This window comes from Cryptomeria japonica, chromosome 2, assembly GCF_030272615.1.
Source record: "Cryptomeria japonica chromosome 2, Sugi_1.0, whole genome shotgun sequence".
NCBI classification, from domain to species: Eukaryota; Viridiplantae; Streptophyta; class Pinopsida; order Cupressales; family Cupressaceae; genus Cryptomeria; species Cryptomeria japonica.
Window position 1 is genome coordinate 649,392,821 of NC_081406.1, and position 10,287 is coordinate 649,403,107.

Sequence of the window (10,287 nt, forward strand, 5' to 3'; positions counted from 1 at the left end):
CATTACAACCGGATTGTCATAGGCCCATTGGACCTTCCTTGAACACCAGGGTTTTCATTCATGAAATATAGTGCCAAACATATGATATGGGTGCCAAACTTAAAGGTTTGCTTCTTGTCTTGTTTGATTTTCTTCAAATTTCTTAACTCATTCAAGAGAATCATACACAAATCATGCCTCTTATCTTCAACATCAGATAGGTAGAGTATATAGCAGTACCATAGACAAAGATTTTTCTGCTTGACTTGTAAACTTTATATCCAACCACCATTGATGCAAACTAGACATCATGCTCTAGAATGTCATTTATGGTCATTGCTTTGCTGTCAAACTAAGAACTTGTGGCGGAAATCATGGTGTTGTTTGATATTTTCCTCATGCTAGGAACTTCACCAGATGTGCTCAGACAAGTCACAACCTGGATTGCTTGTTGAGTAATCTTGTGAGGCTTATCCAGCCACATAAATTCATCATGGATTATGCTGAGTACGAACCAGATCCATTCTTTCTCATCAAATGCATGAATTGAGAAAAACCCTTGGCCTGCAAGTTCTGATATTCTGGCTTGAGGTTTCCCAAGCTATCTTCTAGATGTTTTTTATACAGGTTCAACATGTCTGCACTCCCGAGTTCATCAAGATCACATTAAATATATTCTCTTATGTCCTCGTTGTGAAGAACATCATAGAATACAGAGGGAAACACCCCTTCAAAATCATCCTCAACAAAAAGGATGTTTCTTGAAAACGGGTCGAGCTCTATCCTTAATTTCCACAACAAGTGGGGTAGCAATTCCAGAAGTTGAAGCCATTTAAAACTTAGGGTTTGCGAAAATTGATAGCTTGAAACATATAAATACCTCAATTCGCAACCGGGTGCTAGAATTCTCTTTTGGATCATTGTAATCGATGTTAAGATTGCCAAATCACTTTTCTCTTCTGCTCTCACTATTCTCTTGATCGCATTGTAACGAATGAAGCTTTCAAATGCCCTTTTAACCTTCGAAAACCTAATTCTTCATTGTAATTGTGAGATTTTGCCAAGATCAAAAGGCAATGGAAAGCATAAATAAGAGAGACAAAATATATGATAGAAATAAACTGTATTCTATCAAGATGAAAATATTGATCAATTGGATCATCAATCGTTACATACAATGAATATGAGCCTGCTTATATAGGCAAAGCTATATGGATATGTGAGCACACAAATATGACATGTGGCTCAATAAGAAACAAGGGTAGGTAGGAAATAGGTCTGGGTAGGTAGGAGAAATAATATAATATTCCACATGAGGTGGATCACCCACTGAATGTGGAGTGTAACAACAAGATCACACCATAAAAGGTGGAAATTCTCCTACACACACTATCCCAATGTGGCACAAACAACGAAGTGTCTCATACCCAAACTACTATGAAATGCATTTCCTAAGTAAACTTAAGTAAGGTGTAATATCCAAGATGAATAATTATTTACACCAACACCCCCCCTTAAGTGCAACTTAGGGGAATGCACTTAAGTCGATAATGCAACTAAGCAATGCAAGATGGGTCCTGACTATGAGGCCATGCAAGGTACCCATGTACAAATGCAAATGTATGTAAACCAATGCAATGAAATCTCTCACAAAGCGGGGAAAGAGATAAAAACCCAATGGGAAAAAACCCTCCCCCAAAAGAGAGATGAAAACTAGATCCAAAGAACTCTCATAGAAGTATGTGAAGGACAAAACCCCATGTGAGGAAAAAGTCCCCCCCATATGAGAGAAGAAGAAGAGAGACTAGGAAGCCCCCCCTCAATCTGGAATCTGCACCAATGATAGAAGCTTGAAGATGAATGAAGAAACTGCTCCATGAACGTCAAACAACATTCCTCCCCTTAGGAAGAAACAAAACCAAAGGTGTATCCATGAAGTCTCTCCAACCATGAAGGGAAGATGAAACAAAAATACTCATGATGAAAGGAATCTCTGAAAATTGCTCAAGTGTCCCCATGTCGATGCTGAAAGGTACTCCATGCAAAGGTGGTAAATTGTGCCACACTGTTGAAAAAGGCACTCCAAGATCTAGTGGAGATGAATGTAGAACAATATCTAAAGACTCATATGTCTCCTCAAAAGATAAAGAGACCTCCTCCAAGTGTTGTACAAAAGTATCCACAATCATGTCAACCTCTAAAGATTGATCATGTAAAGAATGCACAAGAGGGTTAGAGTTATCCCTCACAACAATCAAAGAAGGATCATCTTCATCAAAGAGAAGATGAATGTCATCAATGGTGTCTCCCAAATCTGCAATGTAGGAGTCCACAAACAAATCTACAATGTTTGTCAAGTAGGCATCCCAATCAACTGAAGCTAGAAGACATGAAATATCCTGCTGCACTGAATCATAAGAAGGCAAAACTGTCGCACTAGCTGCATCATCAAGTGCAATAGGTGGTGTGATATTAATAGAAGGAGATGAAATGCAAGGCTCAAGAATGGGGTCACATGTGAGAATCCCCAAGTTCAAATGCCCAAAGTTCTCCTCAAAATCAGAATCACCAATATAGGAAGAATCAACCTCATCAATAGGACCAAAATCTGAAAAAGAGTACAACCGAGATGCATGATCAACCACCCCAGTCGCAATGATAGCTCCACTCTCCAAGTCTCTAACGATAACTGAATTAGGTGTGAACTCCACAGTTTTCCTAGTTGCCCCATGTGTGATTTGATAGATGGAAAGAAGATTATTTGTCAAGTGGGGTACACACAACCCATCGTTGAAGGAGTTATCCCCAATGGAAATAGATCCTTTCCCAATCACATCCATGTATGGTTGATTGCCCATCAAAATCTGCGGCATGTGGCAAGGCTCAAATGTAGAAAACATAGACTGCAAAGATGCCATATGATGAGAAGCCCCTGAATCTAGAAGCCATCTCCCTGAATCATGACTTTTAGTAGCACAAAGAGCTTGTCCCTTTCCTTTATCTGTCCCAAAAGAGTGATCCTTTCCTTTATCCTTAGAAGAAGAAGCTGATGTAGACATTTTAGAAGGTAGGTTGATTCTATTCTTCTCAAGAAGATTCTTCATCTCATCAATATCCTTCTTATAACAATGATGTTCATTATGTCCCGACTTCTTGCAATATCCACAAAAAAGATTGTCCTTATATGATTTCCTCTTAGGTGAGAATGGTGAATCACCTTGTTGTGGAGAGGAAGATTGTGCTCCATCTTTATGTGGTTTTGACTTAGATTTCTTTTGATTTTTGCCTTTTCCTTGATTGCTTTGATTCCCTTTATTAGCCACCAAAGCTTGTGACTTTGAAGATTTGAGAATCCCCATCGTGGTCAACTTAGATTGCTCAAGTATCAACATCTTCATGAATGAATCAAATGAGGGAGAAGTGTATGAGGAACCTTGAGCTAACCTATGGGTGTGAAAGCTAGATACAAAGGCTACATACTCTGAAGGAAACTTGTCCAACAAGTTATAAACCAATTGAGCATCCTTTTTGTCAATTCCACAATCCTTTAACTTTGCTCTTAGCTTAGTTGCTTTTGTGACATAATCTTGGATTGTATCAAAATCCTTGGGATCCAAAGTTGTGAGTTCACTATCAAGCTTGTAGCCCTTAATCTCATCAACTTGACCATACAATTTCTTAAAAATATCCCAAGCCTCTTTAATTGTTGTACACTTATCAACATGAAAAATGAGGTCATCTGATACATACTTTCTAAGTGTTCCAAGTGCCATAGTATTCTTAGTAAACCATTCAATTTGAGCATTAGGATCAGCCTTAGGATTAGGTGGTGCTGTAATAGTTTCATTTACATAATGAATGAGTCCTTTTTCCATTAGTTTACTCCATACCTTAATTTTCCATGATGCATAATTATGAGGAGTTAAAAGTGGAAATTTAGGAGAACCCATAGCACCAAAATGAAAAAAAACACAAGATAGAGAGAGGCACAATCACACAAGACACCCCCCCAAAATACTCAATCAAGAAATCCCCCCAAAATGATGATTTTGGCACTTTATACTTAGTGCGTATACAATGGGCCACTTGCAAAACAAGGCAAAGTGGACTTCTGATTTCAATTTACAACTTCTCAAAATGAGATCTAAGAGACTTCAACAAATACTGCTAGTGATCTAAATCGAGATCCAAGCAAAATGCAAGTACCAAATATGCCAAAAATGGCCAAATAATGAAAGTACAATTTCTACTTAAAATCACTACAAACAGATGGTAGATTATAAAAGTGGATGAAAAAATATGCACTTTAAAAAAAAATGGCACCTGAAAATGAGTCCATATGAGCCCAAACGAAGCCTCCAAAGTTGTAAAAATTGGGATTTCATGATTTCTAAAAAACCTGTATCCAAAAATCAGAAAAATCCTACACCACTATACAGATCATGGAATTCTACCCCAAAACAAAAAAAATTGCTCGAAAAAATGAGTCCGGATGAGTGAGATATCGCTATTTGAAAAATGCCTGCAAAATTTTAATTTCTGGAAACTTTCCGCTGCAGCGTCAAACTTCAAATGCCTCTAGATTTGACCTCTGAAGTCCGATTTGGATGAAACAAAAGGAAAAATTGACTTTCTTGGACCTCCTAAATCCATTGGTAACCTTAGATTTGACCCATCAAGCTTCAATAATAACCTGCAATAGAAAACTCCAAAATACACAACCCCAAATAGCATCAAATTTCTCTTAATTAGCAAACCAATGACACTCTAATGGCTCTAATACCATGTGAGATTTTGCTAAGATCAAGAGGCAATGGAAAGAATAAATAAGAGAGACAAAATATATGATAGAAATAAGCTGTATTCTATCAAGATGAAAATACTGATCAAATGGATCATCAATCGTTACATACAATGAATATGAGTCTGCTTATATAGGCAAGGCTATATGGATATGTGAGCACACAAACATGACATGTGGCTCAATAAGAAACAAGGGTAGGTAGGAAATAGGTGTGGGTAGGTAGGAGAAACAATATAATATTCCACATGAGGTGGATCACCCACTGAATGTGGAGTGTAACAACAAGATCACACCATAAAAGGTGGAAATTCTCCTACACACACTATCCCAATGTGGCACAAACACCCAAGTGTCTCGTACCCAAACTATTATGAAATGCATTTCCTAAGTAAACTTAAGTAAGGTGTAATATCCAAGATGAATAATTATTTACACCAACAGTAATAAATGTTGCAACCGATTACCTTGATTTGCATAGAGTCGTTACTGGAGCATCGAATTTTCACTGAAACTTTCAGATAAGATCTGCATATACAATTTAAGCCTTTTGCAACCTTTTAGAGTTGATTGCAGATCACCGAAGAGGGGGTTATTAGAATCTGCATGAAAAGTTCCCCCTAAGGCATGATGGTATGATGAAAGAATAAGAATCTGGTCAACTACTGAGGGGGGGGTGAATCAGTAGATAGAAAAACTGATACAAACTTCACCAATCTCAAAATCAATCTCTCAAAGTAAACTTAGAACTATCAATGCAATATCACTATCAAGATAAAAACTCTCAAGATAAACCGGTTGTCTGTTACAACAAATTAATAGTAAACAACTTCAAACTCATAAACATCCAATTGATTTTACTGCCATAAGTAAAACTTCATTTCAGAATGCTTCCGGTTATCATGACTTATCAAAATGAGTAAGTAGTTAAGCAAATCAACCACAAAAACATTCACCACTTGACACAATATTTTTGACGTGGGAACCCAAATGGGAAAAACTATGGTGAGATGAGACTCACAAGATAACTATTTGAACTCTTTTGAAGTTGGCCCTGTTAGGAGCCTAGCCTGTTAAAGCTTTACAAAAGTCCTGTTAAAGACAGATCCTGTTAGGGACCACCTTGTTAAGGGATTGACTATAATTCCTTGTTAGAAGCAATACCTTGTAAGGAGTAACCTCGATAGAGGATTTGAAAATCCAAGCTAATGGATCACCTTGTTAGAGGATTTGAATAGCACCAAGCTTGTTAGAGCTTACCCGATTAGGGGATTTCAATTCTACTATAATTGTTAGAAAACAACATGAGTTTGCTGATATGTTTGAATAACACTACACTTGTTTGTTCAAATCCTTTTCATGCTCCTATCCAACTTTACTCAAACTACAGATACATCAACCAGTTTGGTAACCACACACTCAACTAAAACTTTGCCAACTCTGAAACTAATTAACTCATCGACCTTGAAAAAATCAATTAGGTTGGTAACACAACAAAAACCTAATTCTCTCATAGAGATTACAAACAAGTCAGTTCAAGTATGACCATTGGATTACATAGCAATCTCTGCACATCAATCAATAAAACCTTGATCGCTCCTTGATCACTGCTTCATTGAACTCAGTAACTCATCACGCGCTTTGCATTACATGCAATAGACTTGCTCATTCCCTAGACAAAAACTATTTCATCAACGTGCCAAAATCACTTGAAACTCTCTTCATACAATAATCATACGTGTCATAATCATTACCACTCATCATTAGATCATAAACTAATATAACCAATTCACCAATCTTAATCGGTTAGGGTCTATCAAATCAAGAGGTAGGGTTTACCAATTCAACTCTCCAATATATAGCAATACTGGTTCACTTCCACAAGTTCTTCCTACTGGCTACAATTTCCTTTCACTAGCTCTTCCTACCGGTTACAAAACATTCTTACAAAAATATCATTATCGGTTAATTGATATCAATGACAACATAACATATCATTAATGCAATCTTCATGCAAATGCCAACAAGACATAAATCCCTAGTTAATGGATGAAGATCATGCATCGGATTCAGGTGTAGATATGTTGCCTGCATTGGATTCATCTTTTCTTACCACATCTTCTCATGCTTGTATCTGATCTCATCTACCTTTGCCTTCCCCTTCTCATCTGATTTGTTCATCTATTGGAGCACTATTCTTGCTTCTACAATATTTTTCAATGTGACCGGTTTTATTGCATGCACGGAAAACTACATTTTGCATAGGTTTGAAGTTCATTTGATTTGGTCTTATCCTGCATTGGTTAGAGATATGTCCAAACATCCCACAAGTATATCATCTCTTGTTTTGGAAGTTATTCATTACTTCTCTACACATATTTGACTTGTGACCAAAATTATTGCATATGAAACACTGACCGGTATAGGTAGGACCATTGTTCATATTGTTCATTCCATTATTTATCCTACTTCTACATTGATTTTCCATATGACCAAATTTTTTGAAAGTAAAGCATCTACCATTGAATTTATGAGCATTAGGTTGTCTTACCGGAGGATTCTTGCTCTTCTTCTAGTTAGGTTTTGCATTGCTTTGTCCAGATCTAGAGGATTCACCTATATCAATCCAAGACCTTGCATGTCCTTTTCATGTCTCTGACTTTCCAACATCTCATCAAGCCTTACTGAGATGGCTTTGAATTTGTCCTTGTATTCATTTGCAATAGCAAGTTCATCTCTTAAGGCAACAATCTTTCTTTCAATTTTTTGACCATTATTCCTTGACTATGTCAACTCCAACTTCAACTGATCATTCTCATAAGTAAGCCTGAAGCATTCATCTACTCTTTCCTTTAATGACTGTGTCAAATTCTCTTCATTCTTCTTCTGGTCCTCAATCTCCTTAGTCAGTCTCATCACAATGGATCACATCTCATTCTTCAATAAAGCATTCTCTCTCTCAAGCTTGTCAACTTCATCAGCTTTACCCCAATTTTCCATGATTTGATCTTCTTTCTCCTTCAGCTTGTCCATTAATTCCTTCCTCTTGTCTCTTGAAGTGTTCACTTGATCCTCCAAGTCATTAATGAAATCATCAATATCATTCAAGTTTCTCTTCAAGGAACTGATCTCATTTCTTGCTGCATCAAGATCCTCAAGTGCCACATTGAGTTGTCTTTGAAAACCATAATCCATTGATTCAGTCTCCCGGACCTTCCTCAAGTGATTAGGCTTCCTCAGAGGAACTAGGCTCTGATACCAATTGTTGGAATTAAGGATCACTAAGAGTGGGGGTGAATCAGTCATCTATTGATTAGTAAATTTTTTGATTTAACTTTGAACCACCGAAAGCATAAGCATGAAACTGAAATGCAGAAACATATAACAATCAGCCACAAAATCATAGCATCAAAATTTTTAGGTGGAAACCCAAATGGGAAAAACCATGGTGCGATTTTAACCCACAATATTATTCCACTATGGCTAGTAGCAAAACAATATTACAATATGGGGAATGCACAGACATTCAGGCACACTGTCTAGAGCTCATTGCTCAAATACAATAAGGGCTACAACCCTCGAAGGCTCACTGCCTTACTGATTAATTCCAAGGATTATTTACAACAAAAGAACTCCAAAATAGCATCTACTATGCCTGGATGAGTTTTGGTTAAGTGCCAAATATACTGACTGTTTTTCCCTATTCTGCTTTGCTCTCTATCTCAGTCAACAACCAGATCAAGAATGTGCACGTGAAATTGTGCCAAAATGGATTATTGATCACCACTCACTCGCATACAATCATACCATATCATAAAAAGATCTCCCACATCGGTCTTATATAGCCGCAATCACAAAATAGATCATTTATTAAGTCGACCTATTAATGTAACGTGTAGTCGTATGTCGGCTTGACCAGATCACCAAAGGCAAATGTGGATCACCAAAACAATGATAAAATGATGTCTTTATGTCAACCCAATCATCCCATACGCGATTCATAACACCGCAATCATCGAAAAGTTTCCAGACCAAAAATACTCTGTTCAACCTGGAATACTGGTTAGTTGGTTACCGGTTGACAGCCTCTTTCGGAAATAAAGAAATGTGATTACCGGATAGGAATCTCAAGTAGAGTTTCCATCAATGACAACCCTAAACCAATAATCAACCATCTGAAGCCACCAAATGAGTGTCAATTGCCAATACTAGATTCTTCTACAAACGTCTGCCTTTTTGACACATGCTTATCAATTTTTACTTAAATATTTTGTTTCTTGTCTTTTGATGTCAAAGAGGAGGCATATTATTTTATTTTTCTTTTTTTGGGGGAAAGTGAATTAGAAGATTTAGGACTCTGTTTTAAGGATGAAACATGGTTTTCCCTAGATATTGCAGATGTCTTTACTAATGTTGCAGGTGAAGTTGTTGGTTCAATATTATTGTCACTTCCATGTTCCAGTTCTTTCTCCTCAAACTTCATAGGGCTTTGGATAGGTGGCTGGGAGGTATTAAGTTACCCTCATTAACTCCTGATGCTTCTCCCACAAGGGTTTCAATTTTTCTACACCTCCTATTTGTTCTTCTTGCCACTAAATACTAGACCCTTTAGCTCTATCATCTACATTTTCTGGAACATTTCTTAAGAGCCTATTGTAGATTGTCCCATTATTTGAATTCATGCTAGCTAATGTTTGAAAATGAAGAAGACAAACTCCTGTTTACCAGAAGAACAACTAGACAATTATGGGATAAAAAAGAAGGTTTCCTCTTTTTTCTATAGTCAATAGTCATTGTTGTCAACATGTGATTGAAATGATTTGGCAGATTGACTAACCTATTGTGATAGAGATGACTTATTAACTTAAAATGCATAGTGTAGGGAAAAGTGTGTCTTCCATCATAGCTAAAATACATGAGAACTTGGGATACTACCTCTATCCATGACCGAGGCAAGGAAATTCATTGAATGCCTTGAGAGGTTGAGTCGAAAGTTTCATGAGGGAAAATTTTTCTCTTGCTGACACTACATCTAGAGACATTGAGAATTATTCTCTAGCTTGTAGAAGACTAAATACTTTGGAAATGTTAGCCTTTGCTGCATCAAACCTTAATCCCTTAATAATAGCTTCATTTTTATGGAAGGTTGCTGCAAATTGTTTTTCCATCTCGTCATTATACTCTGACAATTTGAAACAATAATGTACTCAACCAACTCTTTCAAAGAATGACAAAGACATTGCATTTGTGAGAAATGTGGTATTCTCTATGTGCTCTCTTCTAATGGGTCGCCACCCATTTTGCATTTTTACTCAACTCCTTGCTCTGCTTTTTCATATTTTTATTTGTCTACTATGGTAATTGATCTATTCCTCTTTTGACAACACTTTTCTATTCTCTACTCTTTAGCTCAATTTTCTCATTAAATCATCAACTCACCTAGTTCTATAGTTTCTTCTATCAACTTAAAATTCTTTTGTCAAATCAAGTCTCTCTACTCTCAACAA